The 21,804-nt window shown below is 48.3% G+C and overlaps 1 pseudogene; it reads left to right on the plus strand.

Annotated features, from left to right (window-relative positions):
- The first annotated feature begins 389 nt into the window (after positions 1–389).
- On the plus strand, positions 390–8,783 carry LOC122234760 (annotated as a pseudogene).
- Positions 8,784–21,804: the final 13,021 nt, after the last annotated feature.

The raw sequence follows: 21,804 nt of genomic DNA on the forward strand, positions 1-21,804 counted from the left end.
ATCCACTGATGGAATGCTAGGAAATCATTACAGACGATGATGTCATTGATATTACTGTTAAGTAGGAAAAGCAGTTTTCAAAAGAAGAATTGGCCCTCTTTTCTTTTTCCTGTGTGATGTGTGTGTACGTATTTGTGTGACAGAAAATGTGCTTATGTTGTGTGTATGGGTTTATGTTGTATGTATAGAAGACTGCAATATTCTATACCAAAACATTTAATAGTTGGAAGATGTGATTTTCATTCATTCCACCCTCCTCCTACCTGATTTTCTTTTTCCTTTTTGCCGTGGGACATGTATTTCTGTAATGGAGAAAAAATAATTGAATTTTGAAAAGAAATCCATTGAAATGATCACCTCTGGATGAATTTCTGTTGAAATGATAATCTCTTCTTGGCTTTCCAAATGGACACCTGTTGGATTCAAAGAGCTATGCCATTATTGGAGCAGATCTCCGAGATTCACCTGAACTCGAAGAGAAGCTAAAGAAATGTAACGTGAATCCACAGTGAGATCTTGTTTTAACCTCTTACGCGTTTGTGATTTCATGCGAATGCGAAATAAGGTCAGCTGAAAGTGCACCATGATACCCGTGTTCCGTTTTTAATTCTGAGATGTTTATCATTTCATTGCTATGAGGGAGGTTTTCTAAGTCTTTGAGAAGCAATGTTTCTCCTGTTTTCACATCAGAATCACGTGTATTGCTTTTATAACATACTGATGCCTGATACCATAAAGTTTGAGAGAAGATAATTATATGTATAGAAACCTATAACTGCAGGGCGCCTGGGTGGCTCAGTTGGTTAAGCGTCCAACTCTTGATTTCCGCTCAGGTCATGATCTCACGGTTGGGGAGATCGAGCCCCATGTCAGGCTTTGCACGGAGAGCTTGGAGATGATATTAAGTATGGATGTGAAAGCAGTTGAACGGAAATTGGCGCATAAGCTATAATCTGTAGATTATTACAGTTGCAGTGGTAACCAGCAGCAACCCGCTCGAATGTAGAAACACGCCATTTGGGCAAATGTGCTAAATAGCCAGGGAAATAATCACTTACAAATGAGGAGAGCTCTTGGGATGCCTGCGTGGCTCAATTGGTTAAGCATCCAAGTTCTGATTTTGGCTCAGGTCGTGATCTCCTGGTTCATGAGATTGAGCCTCACATTGGGCTCTGTGCTGACACAGCCTGCTTGGGATTCTCCCTCCCTCTCTCTCTGCTCCTCCCCTGCTTGCCCTCTGTCTCTCTCAAAATAAGTAAATACACTTAAAAAAAAATTAATCAGGGGAGCTCTTGATAGGCAAGTTTGTCTCACTCTTGGAGATCTACAAAATGGATAAGGAACAGCGGCTATCACAAGTATTAGAATTACATTCATAATTCTCTGGGGTTCATTTGTGCTCTGTGTTTTCCTCCGTGGGCTGTTTTTGCTTCGCTTAGACTTCTCTTCTGAAAAGTATTAATCCTGTTTTTAATATTGGCGAAGGCTGCCTCTTAAAAATACACTGTAAACGTGTTTAACTTTTCACTTTCAAATAATTCAAATTTGTAAAAAAAAGTTGCAAAAGTTGTACAGGAAATTCCCACGTAGCCTTCTCCACCTGGCTTCCCCCCATGTGGTAATACCGTATGTAATAGTCGGTGCCTTTTGCATTAAAAAGGTTTTTGGAGGGGCACCTGGGTAGCTCAGTCGGTTAAGCATCCGACTTCAGCTCAGTTCATGATCTCATGGTTCATAGGTTCGAGCCCTGCATCAGGCTCTGTGCTGACAGCTTGGAGCCTGGAGGCCTGGAGCCTGCTTCAGATCTGTGTCTCCCTCTCTCTCTGCCCCTCCCCGGCTTGTGCTCTGTCTCTCAAAAATAAATAAACATTTAAAAAATTTTTTAAATAAATTAAAACGTTTTTGGAACTGTTTTTCTCTAATTACCAACCTATTGAGGTTTTGAAACTTTTTTTTCCACTCACTTTTTCTAATCGTTCCTACTGATATAATCTGGGGGTTTAGACTTAGGTTAAAAAAAATTGCTTACTTTAAACTTCCTTTTAATGTTTTTCTTTCTGATTTTCAACTTCATCTGCAACTTGGACTTCATTGTCTATCCTCTGGATTTAGTTCTCTCATTCTTTGTACCATGACCCAGTTGGGTCCAGAGAGCATTTGTAGATATATGCATACATATGTGTGTGTGTATTTGTATACACATACATATATTCTTATTTTGGAGAGAGAGAAAGAGAGGATGTGCAAGTCAGGGAGAGGGGTAGAGGAAACGAGAGAGAGAGATAAGATCCCAAGCAGGCTGCATGCTCAGCATGGAGCGCAACACAGGGCTCAATCCCATAACCCTGGGATCATGACCTGAGCCGAAATCAAGAGTCAGATGCTCAACTGACCGAGGTACCCAGGCGCACCTGGATATATATTTTTAATTTCTTTTAGTGTTTATTTATTTTTGAGAGAGAGTGTGAGCACGAGCCGGGGAGGAGCAGAGAGAAAGGGAGACACCGACTCCGAAGCAGGCCCCAGGCTCGGAGCCGTGAGCAGAGCCCGATGTGGGGCTCGAAGCCATGGACTGTGAGATTATGACTTGAGCTGAAGTTGGATGCTTAACCGACTGAGCCACCCAGGCACCCCTGGATGTATATTTTTAAGTCACTTGAGTTATACAACATTTCCTTGTCAAAAAAAGAAAAAAAAGAAAAAAGGAAATCCTGATGAACAGTAGCAGTGGATGGTCGGGACTGTCAGCTCAAAGCCAGCAGCACTTGTGGGTAGCCTTTCTCTCTAGCGATCATGAGTCCAGGCACTGAGTCTAACTGCATGGGTTACATTCTGACACTAACGTACACGATGTTCTTTTCAGCACATCTCTTGGGTATTTTCAGTTCAGACAATTTACTTGTTTTGAAATTCCCCGCCAATAAAAACGGGCAAAAGTAACCTACTTGCTGTGTGAGAAAAATAGCAACCAGCCGTGAGGAACAGCAGCGTAAAGGGGCAGAGAAGGAGGAGGATCCAGTAAAGGAGTCAGAAGGAGCCGGAATAAATCAGCAGAGCTCACATGATTTAGGGCTGCCTGTGTTCCCTTCCAACTGTAAAGCGTTTAGAGATTTCTGTAGGAGTTTATTGCTTTTCCTGTTTCGTAATTTGTTCGTTACTTCGGGTCTGGTAACTCAGACCGCATGCTAATGTGTCATTGGCTGAAGACTGTTCGTGTTGTTTTTAATTCTTGATGATAAAAGTTTGTGTAAGAAGAATTAGATTCCGTTAAAGGCATAGCAGTATTTCTGCATTTTATCAGTCAGCTTTTGATGTGTACCAAAATCTCTGCAGCCTCAGCGGTCTCGAACAACTCACAATTCAGAGCAGTTCACAAGTTGCTCAGGATTGTGTGAGGGGACCATTTGGACGGGGCTTAGCTGGGTGGTTCTTCCACTGGAGCCAGCTGCAGCTGAGGTCCCCTCGGGTTCACTCCTGTAGCTGAGGTCCCCTGGGGTTCCCTCCTATGTGGATGCCTCATTCTCAGGCACAGGGCCTCCCCTCCGATAGCAAGCCAGCTTGGGTTCATTGCCACACGGGTTCAGACTTCCTAGCAAGAGGGCAAGGGCCAACGTGCAAGTGATTTTCAGCTTCCGCTTGCGTCGTGTTTGCTACTGTTGTATTGGCCACAGCAAGTCACGGGCCTAACCCAGATTCCAGGGGAAGGGAACTAGACTGCCTCGGAGCAAGGGGTCTGCAGGGCCACCTCGTCACCATGTGCGGGCATGCCGGGGGAGAATTTGTAGCAAGCCAGACAAAACCTTGCTCAGTGCTCACGTTGTTACGGTCTGAAACTTTGGGTCACGACGGGGCTCTCCACCTCTTACCGCCCTGATAGTTGACGTGCTATCCGGGGCTTCTCCTCTTCCTGCGGTGTGCACCCCAGGGTTTTCCTGCCCTGCCAGCACTATCCGTGGCTGCCGTTAGAGTCCCGATTTGATGAATACATACTTATGTGCCTTTTTTCTTCTCTGAAGATTGTCAGCACTGCTGATAACGGAACGCGTGCTGGTTTACATGACTCCGGAGCAGTCGGCCAACCTTCTCAAGTGGGCAGCTAACAGTGTTGAGACAGCTATGTTCATAAACTACCAACAGGTAAAAGGAAGCTCAAGACCTTTGCGTGCTGTATGCGTTCACGTGGTGGCTAACCCTCTCTGAGCAACGTCAGTATAAATTTCCACTCACTCTTTTCCTTCCGCCTCTGGCCACACACACATCTCCTTTTTAAATCGATTCTAGCAATTCCCAGCGTTCCTGATTTCTTAACTTCCTGCAAACTCGCAGCCAGGGTTTTTGGAACTTCTCTCTTGGCCTTTACAAAAACTTTGTAAAGTTCACATTTTACCGTTGTATTAATTATAGAGTCATAGATCGTGATGGAAGGAATTTTGGCTAACATATGGGTGTCAGGGTAGCGAACCCCGATTCCTTCCGAGGCAGGCAGCTGATGCAGTGGAGGAAGTTGGCCAGGTGTAAGGCAGACAGGAGTGCTGGGGACTCTGGTGAACCAAAGTTCACCCCTGCTCAGTGCCACCTCGTTGTTCCCATGTGGACATGGGAGCCTGGAGTTGAGAACCCCCAATTTTCCAGGAGAAGCTACAGTGTAGAATTTTAATGTAAAATTCCTAATTTGTAAGATCCCCGAGTTTGGCCCGCTGGTTGCCTGTTTTTCTCTTCTGATGTGGTGGGAAGGGTTCTGTTTTAGAGCTTTGGAATTATTCAGCGTGGGTCCGAGTCCTGGCCCTGGCTCTTACGATTGGCCGGGTGCCCTTAGGCAGAATGGTAGGGTGGTTGGGAGTCCATGCTCTGGAGGTAGATTGCCTAGCTGTGTGACCTGGACAAGTTTCCTAACCTCTCCGTGCTGTCTCTTTATCAGGAAAATGAGAATAATAACAGTCCCGACGTTAATAGGGTGTAGTGAGGAGTAAGCGAGTTAATTTGTACAAGAGCATTTTCAGGATTGCCCGGCTGCTGAGCAGGTTATTAGCTGTTTTTGGATCTTTCTGAGCCCCAGGTCCTTGTTTTTGATTTTGATTTGTTTTTTAAGTTCTCTACTTATTTTGAGAGAGAGCATGAGCAGGGAAGGAGCAGGGTGGGGGTGGTCCTTGTTTTTGATTTTGATTTGTTTTTTAAGTTCTCTACTTATTTTGAGAGAGAGCATGAGCAGGGAAGGAGCAGGGTGGGGGTGGGGGTGGGTGGAGAGAATCCCAGGCTCTGCGCTGGCAGCCTGGAGCCTGACGCGGGGCTTGATCCCACAAACTGAGATCATGACTTGAGCCGAAATAAGGGTTGGATGGACGCTCAAGTAACTGAACCACCCCGGTGCCCCCGCCAGGGCTTTGTTTATAAAGGGATAACTTCTCTGGGCTATTATGGAAGTTCATGAGATGATGTGTAGCGGGGGGCGCACGTGACTGAATACATGGCGGCTAATTTTATTGCTTATTTCATTTTAACTTTATTGATTTTATTTTTTTCATCTCATTTTATTTTATTTTTTTTTTAATTTTTTTTCAATGTTTTTATTTATTTTTGGGACAGAGAGAGACAAAGCATGAACGGGGGAGGGGCAGAGAGAGAGGGAGACACAGAATCGGAAACAGGCTCCAGGCTCCGAGCCATCAGCCCAGAGCCCGACGCGGGGCTCGAACTCACGGACCGCGAGATCGTGACCTGGCTGAAGTCGGACGCTTAACCGACTGCGCCACCCAGGCGCCCCTCATCTCATTTTATTTTTAAATTCCATTACGGATGAGAGCAGTAAAGGCTTTGCCCCGTGTCACATAATTATGGACAGATCTAAGGCTACACCTTGGTTGACTTTCTCACCCCTTCATGCTCCAGGCCACATTCCCGTAGAGGTGGTTCTCAGTTGAGTTTTCTTCCTTCCTTCTGTGTAACTGGGGGCATTCCTCAGACTCAGTCTTCAGTCCTGGTGAGTGGATATAATGGTAGCTGGCCTCATCTGGCTTCTGTAAGTCCTGGGAATCTGTCTTTGCTTGCAGGATACCAGGACTGGGGAAAATGAATTCTGCTTGCTTTCCTTTTTAAATTTATCTTATTTTTTTAGCGTTTGTTTATTTTTGAGAGAGAGAGAGAGAGGGCGCGAGCACGGCAGGGATAGAGAGAGAGGGAGACACAGGATCTGAAACAGGCTCCAGGCTCTGAACCGTCAGCACAGAGCCCGACGCGGGGCTCAAACTCACGAACTGTGAGATCGTGACCTGAGCCGAAGTCGGCCGCTTAACCGACTGAGCCACATAGGTGCCCCTGAATTCTGCTTTGTTTTCACACATTGTGGGTGTTCACCCTGCTCTGTTCACCTTGTTTCATTCGTGCGTTCTCTTATTCAACATCATATAGCAATGGTGGATGAAGTGAATCTTGACCATGGACCCAGTCACTTGGGAGCAAGCCTGGGGATGTGTCCGTTTTCACTGAATTCTGCAATTTCCTAACAAATGCAAACCATCAGCCTCCTCAGGTGTACTAATTGCTCACATGCCTTCCATGATTTCCTAATCAGTATTTTAAAATGACAAAAACCACATGAATGATGAAAAAAACTTTTTTTTAATATTTATTTATTTTTTAGAGAGAGAGCAAGCAGGGGAGGGGTAGAGAGACAGACAGGATCCCAAGCAGGTTCCATGCTGTGAGCACAGAGCCCAGTGTGGGGCTCAAACCCACAAACTGTGAGATCATGACCTGAGCCAAAAATCAAGAGTCGGTCGCTTACCGACCGAGGCACCCTGAGTGATGCAAATTTCAGTACTGATATAATAAGGGTAGCGAACTTGTAGAAGTTGCTTGCTATATAGCAGGCACCTTCCATGAGTGTGACCTGTATTAACCTACTTGTCACATAACCAGGGTGTGGCGGGTGTGGCCGGTGAGGGGACCGAAGCACAGAGGGATTGGACAGCTTGCTGCCCACGGCCGCACGGCCTCACGGCTGGTAAGTTTCAGGCCAGGATTCAGACCCAGGCAGGAAGACGACGGAGCACGTGCTCACAGGCACCCAGTGTGACCATTCATGCCACGTAACCCTCACACGTCCACCGACAGAGAGTGATGCTGCTTCTTGCCTGCCACCGTTGTCACAGGAGCTCTGGGAATCATTTCGTATAGTAAACTGTTGACGTTTGGGGACAAAGTAATAATAGTGCGCGGTGTATTATGTATGTTTTGTGACATTTGTGCGTATAGATACGTTAATGGTTTTTTTGAAGTGGTAAATGGGGGGCACATGGGTGGCTCAGTCAGCTAAGCATCTGGTTTTGGCTCAGGTCATGATCTCACGGCTCATGAGTTCGAGCCCCACGTCGAGCTCTGGGCTCACAGCTCGGAGCCTGGAGCCTGCTTCGCATTCTGGGGTTCCCTCTCTCTCTGCCCCTCCCCTCGTTCATGCTCTGTCTCTCTCAAAAATGAATAAACATTGTAAGAAGGAGGTTTTAAATAGTTTCTCATTAGATAAGTAACACCACATGCAAAACTTCAAAAAAAAAAAATCAAATAGTACAAAAGGATATGCAGGGAAAGGTAAGTCTCTCTTCTACCCCGGACCTTAGTGAGTCCTCCAACCTGGGAAGCAACACTGCCAGATTCCAGAATTATTCTGCGCATATATAAATGTAGATAGAGATTTTTTTTTCTTAAGGGCAGACAGGAGCATGTTATGCACAGCCCTCTGTACTGTACTTTTCGAGAGTCTGTTATCTGAGAATCATTCCACATCTGTATCTGTGTCTGTGTGTCTACGTCTGTACCTACATCTACTTGGATGTCCTCTTGCTGTTTTCATGGCAATGTAATATTTCATTAAACGACCATGCCACAACTGCTTTAACCCCAGCGGATGGGCATGTGAGTCCTTTCCGTCATAGGTCCCGTTACACATCACGCTGCGGAGTAAACCCTCTTGCACCTGGCGTGCACGTGGGAGTCTACCTGTGGAGCAGCCGCTCAGTGGTCTGACCGGCTCCCGGGCCGAGCGCACACCGCCCGGTTGCCCCGCAGGGGGCGGCAGCACACGACGCTTTCGTCAGCCCCGCGTGCCGGGCCCGCACCCGACTCCGTTGACTGCACTGGGTATTAGCAAACATCAGCCTTGACGACTCAGAAACAGAATACTGTTGTCTGATTTTGCGTATTCGAGAAGCCCTTCTGGCATCGCCCAGCCTCCTCTTTCCCTTCCCAGGTGAACATGGACGACCGACCGGTTCGGACAGCTCGTGATCGAAAACCTGCGGAGGCGACAGTGTGACCTGGCGGGAGTGGAGACCTGCAAGCCGTGAGAGTCACAGGTCGGAGAGCAGGGCGGGGACATCCTTTGGTACCCTTAACCCCCCAGGGAAGGGCACACTCCCTTCTCAGATCAGAGAATGTGAGAAGCCCTGTCGCGTGCCCACCTGAACGGGCAGCTGGGGTTCCACGTGGGCCGCTGGTTCGTCACGCTAAAGAAGTCCAAGACCTGGGCCGCCATCTTGGTTTGGAAAATACACATTCCCATTTCCCATACCCTATTATTCCAGTTTTTCAGTATGCATATTTGCAAACAACATGAACATAGAGGGAACAGTAGGACGAAAACCCACGTCCCATCAGCCAACTTTGGTGACTCACATCTTTCAATATTGTTTTATTTATCCCCATTTTTTGTCGGTGTTGTCATCGGAATATTTTAAGGCACATCCAGAGAGTATAGCATTACCCCCATAAATACTTCCATGTGAATCTCCTACCAGTAAGCATTTTCTTCCCCCACCCCGGGATAACGGTAACATCATCATTGTACCTCACACAGCAGCCGAAACTCCTCCATAGCACCTACTCCACAGTCCGTGTTTGGATTTCCCCAGTTGTTTAAAAAAAAAAACAGAAAAAAATTCTATAGGTGGTGTGTTTGAAACAGGATCCAAACATGGTCCAAACTTTGCACTTCACACGTCGCTTACATTTCTTAGAATCTGTAATAGAGACTTTAAATATCTTTTATTTATTGTTTTTTAGGTTGTTTGGTTTTTTCTTTTCTTTTTTTTTTTTTTGCTGAAGAGACACCACCCACCCCTGCCCCTATTAAATAGGTGAGATTGTCACATTACCCCTCGAACGCACTCTCGCTCACAGAGAAGTTCCTTCCTTTATTTCACCCACTGTCAACAAACTGCATCATGAGAACTCACTTCTTCTAGCCATTACTAGTTCTCCCACATGTCCATTCCACAGAACCTCACTGTGGGGTGCCTCACGAGGTCCTCATTCTTGGGAAGAGAATATTTCCTTGCAAGACACCACTCAGAACTCTATGAATCGGGAACAGACACAATGGGTGAGCCACTCACACACAAAATATCACTCCTGGTTGCGGCGGGGGGCGGGTGGGAGGCCCGGGAAAAGCTTGGGTCCAGACCCCAGAGGACAATGCTCAGCGGGGTTGGGACAATAGGCGGCGGGGACCCGCGCGGGGGGCGTCCCGGGAGGCCGGCCAGCCCGCTGTTCCCGGGGGCTCGGGTGGCGGCCCCGAGCTGGGCGCCAGGCCGCGGCGTGGCGCAGCTGTCGTCCCTGGCCTGCAGCGGACCCGGCGCCGAGCTGGCGGGCGGGCAGCTGGGCCGGAGCGCGGGGCCCCGCGGGGCAGCCGGCCCGCCCCGGCCTGGGCCCTGACCCTGACCCCCGGTGCCCGGCCCATGCGCTCCCGGCCGGCTGGGCGTGGGTCACTCACCTGCCCGTGGTCTGGTTGACCAGCTGCTTCATGCGGTTGAATGGCAGTGTAAGCGGCGGCCCGCGGGGCTCGGGCCGGGCAGCTTGGGGGACAGCCTGCCGCGGCTACATCGCTTCCGGACCGAGACGGCTGCGGCGGCAGCTGCTGCTGTGGCGGCGGGGTGACGGCGGCTGTGGCGGCTGCTTCTGCGGCTCCCCAGCCGAAGCCCCGCCCTCCCCTCGTTACTTCCAGCAGCGCCGCCTGCTGGGGGCTCATGGGACCGGGCTGGGAGAGGAGCGCCAGGCCCGGCAAGGCGTGCGGCCTGGCCCCCGCCGCCTGAGACCCCTCCGCCCCCCCCCACCCACCCAGGCTGCCCTGCCGAGCGTGCGGAGCCCCGCGTCCTGGCACCGCCGCGGGTCCTGACTCCCGGCCCCGGCTAGGCGGTGCACCAGTGGGAGGGGGCAGCAGGCACCAGCGGCGTGACCCCGAGGTCCTGGCGGCTGGGAACAGCCACACGCATTGGGGGGGGGGGGGGGCGATGCTGGGAGAGGAAGACGGGAGGGGCTAGGGTACCTGGGAGCCTCCGGATGCCCCCTTTAGGATTGTGCCCACGGGTGGGGGTAGACATGTTTCTACCTCCTAGGTGGATGGGTGCTGTCACTGTGTACATTTCATGTTAATTACAAGAAATTGTTACGTGGAAACCACAAGCTGCAGAGCGCTGTGTACTGTGATTGGACTTCACAGGAAAGTCCACAGCCAGGCGCATTTTCCGCTGCAGGTGCTCACATGCACCTGGGGACGGCCTGGGATGGCCCCGGGGCAATGGGGGGAGGGTAAGGGGTGGGAGGTCCTGGGCAGGGGTCGCGCAGACCCTAGCAGCCCCGCGTGCACTGTGGCATTGCCTAGAAACGCCTGATTGTGATTTGATTAGTAGCCTCCCGCAGGCCTCCTTTTGGAGACACTTACTGGGATTGTCCGACTGCGCTGGATGCTTTTTGCCGAGCAGACCAGGTCAGTTCTGTGACCCGCAACGATGTCCTTTTCGTTTGGTGGCCTGGGCCATTCCCTAGAGCAAGTGGGTGGCAGTGTGGCTTCTTTCACTGACCACATCTCTGAGGTCATCAAAGATGTGAGGATGGAGGGAACCGAAAAGGTGGGAGAAGGGCCTGACTCTGACCGAAAAGAGAGTGAAGGGAGTCGGGAAACCTTAAGATGGGAGAATCAGAGACTTAAACGTCTTTGTAGTCATCTGGAAGAGAAGTATGAAGCCTCGGAGCTTCAAATAAAGCGGCAGACTCTTAGCTACCGACATCAGCTACAACAGAAAGAGGCAGAAATGAAACTTCTTAAAGCGAGACAGATAGGGCTCAAGAACCAGTTGCTGAAGCTCCAATCAGCCCTTCGATCAACCACAGCGTCACCTTCCTTGGGTTACCGTATCAACTACTTTGCTTCAGCTTCCCCGGGGGATGACCTGGACTTTGCTGACCTCATTTGGTCACAACAAGAAATAAGCAGACTGTCAAATGAAGTCTTAAGACTGGAGGCTGAAGTTAGCTATTGGAAGCATTTTTCCCAGACTTCAGCACCGGGAGCGAATAGCGACGAGCAAAATGAAATCTACAAACTGCAGGTTACCATCAGGGAACTTGAACAGAATCGAAATGAGGCCATCGATGACCATCAACTTGAAAAGGCAGTACTGCAGAACGTCTATCAACAGACACTGGCAGAAATACGTCGCAGGTACCATCAAAAGTCAAAAGGCTATGAAAAAAGAATCAAAGAACTGGAAAATCTGTTAGAGAAGGACGACTCTGGACTCAGAGCAGCTGATGAGTCTGTCATTGAGGATATGCAAAACACCATTCAAGTGCTACAGACTGAAAAAGTGGAGTCTACCAGGAAAATTGAAGAACTTGAGGACACTGTAAAATACATCAATAACAAATTATCTTCGGTAGAAAGTGAGAGAGACGCTTTAAGGAGAGAATGGGACCGGATCAATGAGGAAAAGAAAGAAAGGACTGAAGAATGTGAATCGCAGCCTTCCGTTTTGAGGCAAAGTGACACAGTGACGGAAAAGGAAAGAGTTCTTTCCGAGAGTACAGCAGTGGAAGAAGTGTCTGGACCGCGGCAAGTGCTGTCCGATGCGGAAAAGGAGATGACGCCACGGTGTAGCTTAACCCAGGGTGACAATCTCATTGGAGACGATCTGAAACTTGAAGGGCGAGTCTACGTTTTAGAACAAGAAAACTCATCAGGTCAAGGACGGGAAGCACTTCAACTGGCACTTTGGAAAGTGAGCCATGAGCAGGAAGTGATTGAAGGTACGGCTCCAGGAGGTGTGAATGTGGATTCAGAAGTAGAGCATTTCAGATGTGACTTGGAGGCCGACGGACAAAAATCCACTCAGGGTAGGACCGAGAAGGAACTCCCAACAGCAGAGCTGGGGGAGTTCGATGGACAGAAACAAACTACACGGCCCAGGGTTTTGATGAAAGGTCAGCTATCAGAACAACAAAATGAAGGCAACGGCATCAACGGCAAAGTGGAACACGATCTCAATGATGAAAAGGGAGCTTGTCCATTTGAAGATGAGCAGATGGACACAGCTGAAGAGTTAGATGCGCAAAACGAAGAATCACCTCAAAGTCAATCGGCTGTTAATGATTTGCATCGGTCAGATCCGTCGCGAATACATAATTTAAACATCCCGAAGGAGAACGCTGAACTTAAGGAACACATTAAACAAGAGGAGGAGGAATCTGCTAGAGCTGAGAAGGAGCCAGAAGACTCTGACAATACTGTTGAAGATGACTCACTTAAGGGGAGGGAAACGACGGTTAGAAAGTTGCAGCAAAGCCTTTCAGAAATGGAAGAGCTGAATGGCAATTTAAAGAAAGCTGCTTTCAATCTCAAGGTGGAAAATGGAAAGTTGGTTTTGGAGCTTGAAGACGTAAGACGTCGGCTGGAAGAAACTACCGTCTGTAACCGTAAGAATTCTCTGGAAACAAAATCTATTACGCGGGCCTTAAAAATAGAAAAAGGACAGTTAATAGTAAAATTGTGCCGGGCTGAAAAGAAGCTGTTGGAGAAAACAGCCAGGTACGAGCAAGCTATTAAAGAACTGACCAACACGTATAACTTGTCTAAGTCGTCCTCCCAGTTAGAGCAGGAGTGTTTAATTCAACGCACTCAAGAGAAAGACGATGAAATACTACAACTCAAAAAGAGTGTTGAGCAGATGGATGCCGACCATAGAGAAACTAAGGAAATGCTCTCCTCTGCTCTGGAGGAGCATAAGCGATTGACACGACTTATTAAAGACAAAGAAATCTGTATCGAAAAACTTGAAAGAAGGCCAGAGCTCCAGGAGCTATTAGAGAAGTACGGCCAAGTCTTAAGAGAAAACGAAATTTTACAGCAAACCGTGGAGGAGCAAGACGTTCGTCTTGCATCCACGAGAGAAGAGAATGAATTTCTGCAAGACGAACTGGAGTGTCTGCGAGAAGACAGCCAAACTGTACCTGTGGTCGACCCGCAAACGCAAGACCGTATCATGGAACTGGAATGCGAGGTGTATGAGCTGAATGCAGAAAGAGTTCGTCTGGAAGACGAAATCAAACAACAACAAAAGATCATTGAGGATCAACGCCAGGGCAAGCTGCAACGGCTTCGTGCTTTACAAGACCAGAAACGGAAGGTAGATGATCTCACACACCAGCATGAGCAATTACCTAGAGCTGGAAGCCCAGCCCGCTTAAGATTTCCCAGCACCGGTACACTAGACCCGGCCCCCCATCCTGCCACTTTTCTTGTCCACCATCTTTCTTTTTCTACTTTCAACACACCTGTCTCCTACTTCCTGGTTCCTCCTGTAAATTACTCACTTCCTCTGCCAGGCTTAGCGTCTCCTTTTCTCTCAAGACAAAGGTCCCTCAGTGGCTTGGCATAGAGGCACAGACAGCCATGGGGAGTAGGTGATGGTGCCTAGCAGCGGAGTCAGGACGCCCACCGTCAGACGGCCACAGGCGTGCAGCTCCGATCACGCATCCACACTGGGCTGGCCTGGGCACAACGTGGGCATTCCCTCCAGCGACCTATGCAACCCAGCCTGTATGTGAACTTGGATTCCTTCCTTCCCTCATCACCAGCGGCTGCATGTTGATGTCACAGGAGGGTGGGAATCACAATCTTTATCTACTTTAAACAGTCACACATCTCATCAACAGTCTTAGAAGCATTACAACCTTCACAGAGATTTTCTTTCCTTGCTTCATGGTGACAAAGGGGTGGAGGAAGGAGATGGGGCACAGACAGACAGACAGTGCCTCTGCTGCCCTGGGAACTGAAGGCAAACCATAACCCCAAACCGAACATGGGCTTAACTCTGCGGGATTGTCCATTTGAGCCACCTGTGTCCTAGAGTCATGAAAAGCTCAGCAGATGGGCAGGGATGTTCCATTTACAGCATTCATCCAATTTAACAAGGAAAGCCATTGTCTTCCTCTAAGGATTTTGTGGGTTCAGGTCTGAAATGGTCCCGGATTTACAGGCTCCTGGAACAGGAGAGCATCTCTCTTTTCTCCAGCACTCCCGCCACCCGAGTGCCACGGGTAAGAGTATCTTACCTTCAGGGTCCTGAAACCACTTTTGTCCCGGCATCTTACTTCCCCTTTTTTTGAAATTCACTCCAAATCTTTAGGAGTGTAACTGGGCTCCAGTGGAAGCAAGGGCTCTGTCAAGATCGTAGCTCCAAGGCACTTTTGACTTGTTTCTTCCAAGTTTTAGGGCTTTTGTTAGTGCGATGAGCTCTGTGTGCTGGGCTCAAGTTTCTGGAGGAAGGGTCTGTTGCCATAAAACTTCATGGTCTGTCATCATTGCAGCACTGGCATACTTTTGCCCTCGCAGAGAGTTCAAAGGACTGGCTTCTTAACGTGGAGGCCGAAAACTGAGGCAGCTCTCCTATAGTCCTGGAAATGGGTTAGTATGAGACTCAGAGGGGTGGGGTTACTCTGATTTTGACCCATGACAAAGATAGGCAAAACTGACAAGGACGCACAGACAGTCAACAGGAAGAAGACAATTAAGACACAGAGAAAACACAAGTTTGAGATCTCAAGGCCAGTAGGCCGTGGCAGCCACCCGAAAATAGGATCCTTCTTGACAAAAACCAAACCAAATGGGGTCCACCGGCGTCCCAGTAGGATCCCTGACTCTGGGTCTATAGCCACGTCCAGCAGACCCTCCTGAGTCATTCAAATGGCATGCCCCAAGAATTCCTTACCTCTCCCAATCCCGAGCTTCCTCTCAGGGGTCGGTGGAGCAATCCGAGGAAAGGGCCCTGTTTCAGACCTTTAACTTTCCCGGTGGAACAATCCGAGGAAAGGGCCCTGTTTCAGACTTTTAACTTTTCCGGCGGAACAATCTGAGGAAAGGGCCCTGTTTCAGACTTTTAACTTTCCCGGCCAACGCACCAAATGTTGCATCCACACGACTCCTGAAACAGAATGCTACGGGCACCAGTGACAGTTGCAACAAAGTTTATTACAACGAGAGGCAAGGCCGACCGATCGGGACCAACACTCTTGATAAGAGTGTGGCCCTGAACGGCCGGGGTACAGAGTTTTTAAAGCCAATCACATCGTTTTATCATTATCTGGGAACAGAACAGAGAAACAGTTCCTAGATGAATTAGAAACAGTTGCCAGATGAGTCAGAAACAGTTATCGAATGAGGTGATTATTTTAGACTTTCTGCCGCTAAGTTGCAACCAATGGATCTCCTTGACCTTGTCTCTGATGCTCTTTTTTGAGCTTTTGTTTCCTTCATTGGTAAAGCCTGATTCACAAGAGTATGAAGTATGATTTACAAGAGTAAAAGCAAGGTTGTTATCTTTTGACCTTCAGTGTCAGAACAAAGTTGTTATCTTTCAAGCTAAGGTTAGCCCTACAGTACAATTTAACCCTTACACTCAGTACGTAATACGAAGCGGGAGTCACCCCAGCTTCAGAAACATCTTCAACAACTTCAGCCGAGGGTTCTATCTAACTCACAGTGACAATAATCCTAAACTACAGATGACCTGTATTGGCCTGGTCCAGAGTCACGAAGGAAACGAAATCAAACTAAAAAAATTTAGAGACAGGACTGACACAAATTCAGCTTAGCACCGCGGAGCTTTGCAATGGCAAGGATCTGCTTTTAGGGAAATTCGCCATCATTTCGTTCCAGCCCTCCACCGAATCATCCGAGTCAGCAGGCTCTCTTAAGACAATTAAGTCTGATGTATCGAGTGAGTCTTCTCGATTGCTCCATTAAGAGGTAGAGGAGCTCAGAAAGTCAATGCAGGAAAAAAGATGCCACAATGAGAACCCTCCAGGACGATAACCAGAGACTGTCTGCTTCGACTGCTGCCCCTTCAGAACTGGAAAGAAAACAACACGAACACCCCGATTCGGAGATCAAGCAGCTCAAGGAGAAGCGAGATGTTTTACCAAACTTACTTCAGGAAAAACAGCTCCTGTTTTCCCAAAGCAGAAAAAGTGATGAATTGCTTCCCATGAACGAGAATTTCACCGGCGAAGTGGGTGAAAGGAATTTTTGAGGCAGGCAGTAACCAATCTGAAGGAGAGAATATCAAATTTTGAAATGGACGTGTGTAAACTAAAACAGGACAATGAAACAAGAGTGGAAACATCTAGAGAACGGGAGACACAAAATCAAGCACTACCAGAGACAAATACGCAGCTTTTAATGGTGCAGAGAGAGGAAGAATCCTAGCGTGCTCCAACGAAAGAGAAGGTGCTTGCTTTGAAAGGGCTATTGAAAGACAAAGAACAGGGCAAGACGGGGCAATTACATCAGCTTGTAAATGCAGTTACATCAATTCAGGACAAGACAGCGACGTTCCAGCGGGAAGAGAGATGAAGTCACGTGGGCCCCGAAACAAAGAAATGGAAACCTGTGCCCTCCAGAATGAGATCCAACATCCACGTGAAAAAGAATGACACCTAAAGCAGGAGCTGGAGAGATCACAGCGCCACGCTTTGGGATCCGAAGATTCTCGTAAGCGCGGTGCTTTGGCCGCAGAATACAGAGCGGCTAAACTAAGAAAGAAGACCACGGTATCGGAGGAGAAGCTAGTTTTGTCTTCCAACGCAATGGACGATGCGAGCCATCGAGCCAGTCTGCAGACAGCGTCACCGCAGGAGCAATTACACGGGGTCACCAGGCAAAAAGATGAAAGCGTATTCTGGCTTTCTGCCTCCCAGGAACAAGAAAAGCGGCACGTTGGAGCACTAGCTAAGCTAAAGCTGGAAGCAGCCCAATGGATGGAAAAAGCGGACACCCTACTAGGAAAACTGATGTCATTGCAGGGACGATTAAACGAAGTGGATGCTGTCTTGGATCTGAAGGAAGACCAAATTGAAGAATTCAAAACGCAAAATGAGGTCCAACAGGAAATACCGGATGATGCGCAGAAGAAATTAATGAACTCACTGACGCCGAGAGGTGGATAGAATCCTGATAAGGAAACTCTTAACTGGATATGTTCAAGCACAGGAACACGGAAGCTTTATGGCTGATGGGATGCACCCTGGGTATCAAAGAGGAAGAAATGAGGAACAAGGTAGTGTCACCGGATGGATGACTGGGTGGTTTGGACCCAAAGGTGCCCCCAACACACCTGTGAAACCGAATCACCAATCCATGCCCGATAACTCTTTTCCAGGACTTTTTGTAAAATTTCTAAAACCAGAATCTCAATTAGCTTTTCCACCACCCAAGCTCCCTGCTCATGACATGAAGCCTCCAGATTCAGCAGGAAGGAAAGCACTGGCTTTACAAAAAGTACTACCATGTCTTAAAACTACCCTTGGATCCACACCCAGAAAAACACATGGGTTTTCCCAAGCCACGGCCACTGCTGTGTCTCTTATTAACCCACCTGGACCGGAAACGGATGGGTGTGGGCATCATCTTCTAAATGCTGTGACTGACACTTTACCCACGTACGACACCATTAAAACTGTCACCTGGGAAGAGGACTCACCTGGCAAAAGACCTTTCAAAGCAATACAGGATTCTTAAGCCAGAGAGGAGACACTACTTGAAAGAAACCAAGTCACTATGTGTGTGTACCTTATCACAAAATGGCCTTTTGCGAAATGCAATATATTGATAGTTTTGGTTTAAGTTAAATAAAAATATTCTCAATATTTGAAAAGACTGTCTTTTTTTTTTTTCTTTTAATTTTTTTTTTCAACGTTTTTTTTAATTTTATTTTTGGGACAGAGAGAGACAGAGCATGAACTGGGGAGGGGCAGAGAGAGAGGGAGACACAGAATCGGAAACAGGCTCCAGGCTCCGAGCCATCAGCCCAGAGCCTGATGCGGGGCTCGAACTCACAGACCGCGAGATCGTGACCTGGCTGAAGTCGGACGCTTAACCGACTGCACCACCCAGGCGCCCCGAAAAGACTGTCTTTTAATGACTGCAGAGGTATTCACCAAACTGAAAACAGTGGCTACTTATGGGGCACCTGGGTGGCTCAGTCGGTTGAGCGTCTGGCTTCGGCTCGGGTCATGATCTCGCAGTTTGTGAGTTTGAGCCCCCCGTCAGGCTCTGTGCTGACGGCTCGGAGCCTGGAGCCTGCTTCGGATTCTGTGTCCCCCCCCTCTCTCCACCCCACCCCTGCTTGTGCTCTCTCTCTGTCTTTCAAAAATGAATAAACATAAAAAAAAAATTAGGGGCCCCTTCCCCGCCCAGGCTCTGGCTCTGTCTCTCAAAAATGAATACACGTTAAAAAAATTTTTTTTAATTTAAAAAAACAGTGGCTACTTCTTTTTTTTCAATATTTTTTTATGTTTATTTTTCTTTTTTGAGAATGAAAATGGGGAAGGGGCAGAGAGAGAGAGAGAGAGGGAGAAAGAGGACCTGAAGCAGGTTCTGCGCTGACAGAGGCGGGGCTTGAACTCAAGAGCTGAGAGGTCACGAGCCACAAGATCACAAGGCACGAGACCACAACCTGAGCCAAAGTCAGATGCTTACAATGACCAAGCCACCAAGGCACCCCAAAAAAGTGGTTACTTCCTACAAGGGTAGACATTGGTGGGTTTGGAGGCTCTGGCCAAAGGAAGACATACACATATATTTGTCTCTATGGGAGGAGAGTATTCTCCAACCGCTTTGTTTGGGTGGAGGCCCACTCCATGTGGTCTGATTTACAAGTAACAGCATAAATGGGCTGAAGTAAAATTTATCAACAAGGAATATGTTGCCTCCAGAACCCCCAAAATACGCAAAGATTTGAGACTTGTATGTCCTCAACAAACGTGTCCAACAAATGTCCTCACGGTAGGATGTCATACCTGTGCTCCCGGAGAAAGATGGGTAAGTTAAGATCCTGCCTGCAAAGATGACATGTGATAGCAGAAGGGTTTGGGTGCCCGGTGCATAACAAGGTAAAACATGTCTCCTTCAAGCTCAAGGGAAAGGTGGCTGAGAGGACATTGAAATGGGAGCTGAACAGAACCTATCAGCCAAATCTATAAGAAAGAGCAAAATATTTACCGTCTTTAAATGTGTTGGGATCCCAGGTGTTTTAAGGGTACCAGGGTTTATATTGATTTTTTTTTCTAAGAGAGAGTGCAAGCGGGGGAAGGGGCCAGAGGGAGGGAGACTGAATCTTAAGCAGGCTCCACCCTCAGCACAGGGCTCAATCCCAGGACCCTGGAATCATGACCTGAGCCCAAATCAAGAGTCAGACGCTCAACCGACTGAGCCACCCAGGCACCCCTCACCTGATCCCCGTGGACTGAAAACTCCCCATAATAAACTCAGGCTGTTATAGAAGAAAAAACTACTGGATAGACACAACCACAAATGTCTACTTCAGCCTCTCTCGGAGAAGTTTCATGATTAATGCCTGCTTTTTGCTCCCAATATTAATGTTCACAGGGGTTTTAAATGTAAGTTCGTCTTTGTCAGAAGATGCAGATTAGGTGGTGAACTTTCTCTGATATTGTCCCATGACGTTGTTCATGACAACCGCGGTGTAGCCTCCTATTTGGAGGCACCACACAGCCTGAGATGGCTAAGCTTGCCGCTTCTAGCCTCCACTCCTCAGTCATAAAGGTCTAGCTCTTCAACCGGGAACTTCAATGAAATGAATTGGCCCTGCCTGCAGGAACCCCAGCGGAGGTCCTCGGTGAAAAATGACAAAGTCCTCTGGATCGCGAGCTTTTTCCGAATCAAAGGCTCAGCAAAGAACACTCTTTGCTTGTCAAACGACACAGGTGTACCAGGATATCTGTCTCCACCTTCCTCCCCTTACCCTGAGCCTTACCGTCCGCACCTACGGGATTGGCACCTTGTACTACTCGCCAATGACACTTTCTACTTATGACACCCGTGGAATGTGTACACGGCCAAGCTGGGAGACTATGCTTATTCAGTGTTTTGCATTTACCCTCTTGGCAGAGCACGACTCAGAGAAAGTGGTGTAATCCATCTCATCACAACTCCCCCTGGCAAGCCTTCCTAACCTCGGCCTTCCCCACTGTCATTTCTACCTTGGGTACCAATGAGCTCTTATCCCTCCAGTGACTACTAAGCAAGATTTTCATATATGATTTTGCCCCAAGATATGTGCACTGAGGTTTTGTTGTTATTTTGCGCGCACGCGCGTGTGTGTGTGTGTTTGCGTGGTCCATGGTTCTTACAGTTTGAGTATGTCCGTTCAGTGCTCCTGACAGATACAGAAATGGAACATACAAACACACTACTTACCTAGAAAATGTTTTAGAAGGCCAGTACAAAATATGTGTAACGAATGTCTTCGCTATGTGTAATAATGAAACACAGGTGAACCACCCCAACTTGAGAAATTATTGAAGGGCCTAAGTAACCCTTCCCTTCCAGTGTTGTATCCTCTCCACTCTCTAAAGGTCACAAGTGTGGTGATTCCTGTCTCCCTCCCTCCCCCCCGCCATTCCTTTATTTTTCTGTAGAGTGTTTTATCATATATATGTGTGTATCTCTTAACATCCGTTTTGCTTGGTTGGGACTTTATAAAAGTGTTACATCCCTTCTTTCACTGAATATTATGTCCTTAAATTCAGCCAGTGATGCTTGTAACTGGCAGCTCTGGTGCATTTACACTGCAACATAGTTTTCCATTGTACCAGTTTCCCACACGTTCCTTCCTCCACATTTGAAAGGCGATTATGTGCGCAAAGCCCTTACTTAGCACAGCTCCTGGCCCAGAGTCAGCACTCGGTGAACATTTGTTCAATTGTCGAATGAGACTGAGCCCCGACCAACTGCAACACGAACACTTGTTTCCTGCAGCTGGACTCTCTGCCCTTCGACCCAAAGCTGAGCATCCTGCTAGCTCTCCCGCCCTGCGTGAACCACAGTTATAAAATTTTCTGACCAACAAGAAGAAACCCAAAGCCTGGGGTACCTGGGTGGCTTAGTGGGTTAAGCGACCGCCTCCTGATTTCAGTTGGGGTCGTGATCTCACGGTGGCGAGATGGAGCCTAGCGTCAGGCTCTGGGCTGCGCATACAGCTTGTTGCAGATTCTCTCTCTCCTTTCCGTGACCTTCCCACTTGTCTTCTCTCTCTTTCTCTCTCTCGCTCATAAATAAACACACACACACACACACACACACACACACACACACACACACAAATGAATAAATGAATAAATAAGTAAACAAATGAATACCCAATACACTTCCAGCGCATCCACGACCACAATTCCCAGAAAGCATTGCGGTGCTCTCGTTTTGCTTCCACTTATTACCTTCCCCTCCTCAGCGCACTTCCGGGTGGTGTGGGCGGGGCCAATAGAGCTATCCAATGAGCCCTTCCGCGGGCCAAGGGGGCGGAGAAATTGGCCAATGAGCGTCTGGGCAGAGGCGCCAATGAGCGGGAAGGTTGCTGGGGCAGCTGACGTGAGCGGTGTCACTGAGCCCCCCCCCCCCCCCCCCCCCCCCCCCCCCCCCCCCCCCCCCCCGCTGAGGCCGCTGGAGCCCAGCCCCTCTAT

The sequence above is a fragment of the Panthera tigris genome, chromosome E3 (assembly GCF_018350195.1).
Source record: "Panthera tigris isolate Pti1 chromosome E3, P.tigris_Pti1_mat1.1, whole genome shotgun sequence".
In the NCBI taxonomy this organism is placed as follows: Eukaryota; Metazoa; Chordata; class Mammalia; order Carnivora; family Felidae; genus Panthera; species Panthera tigris.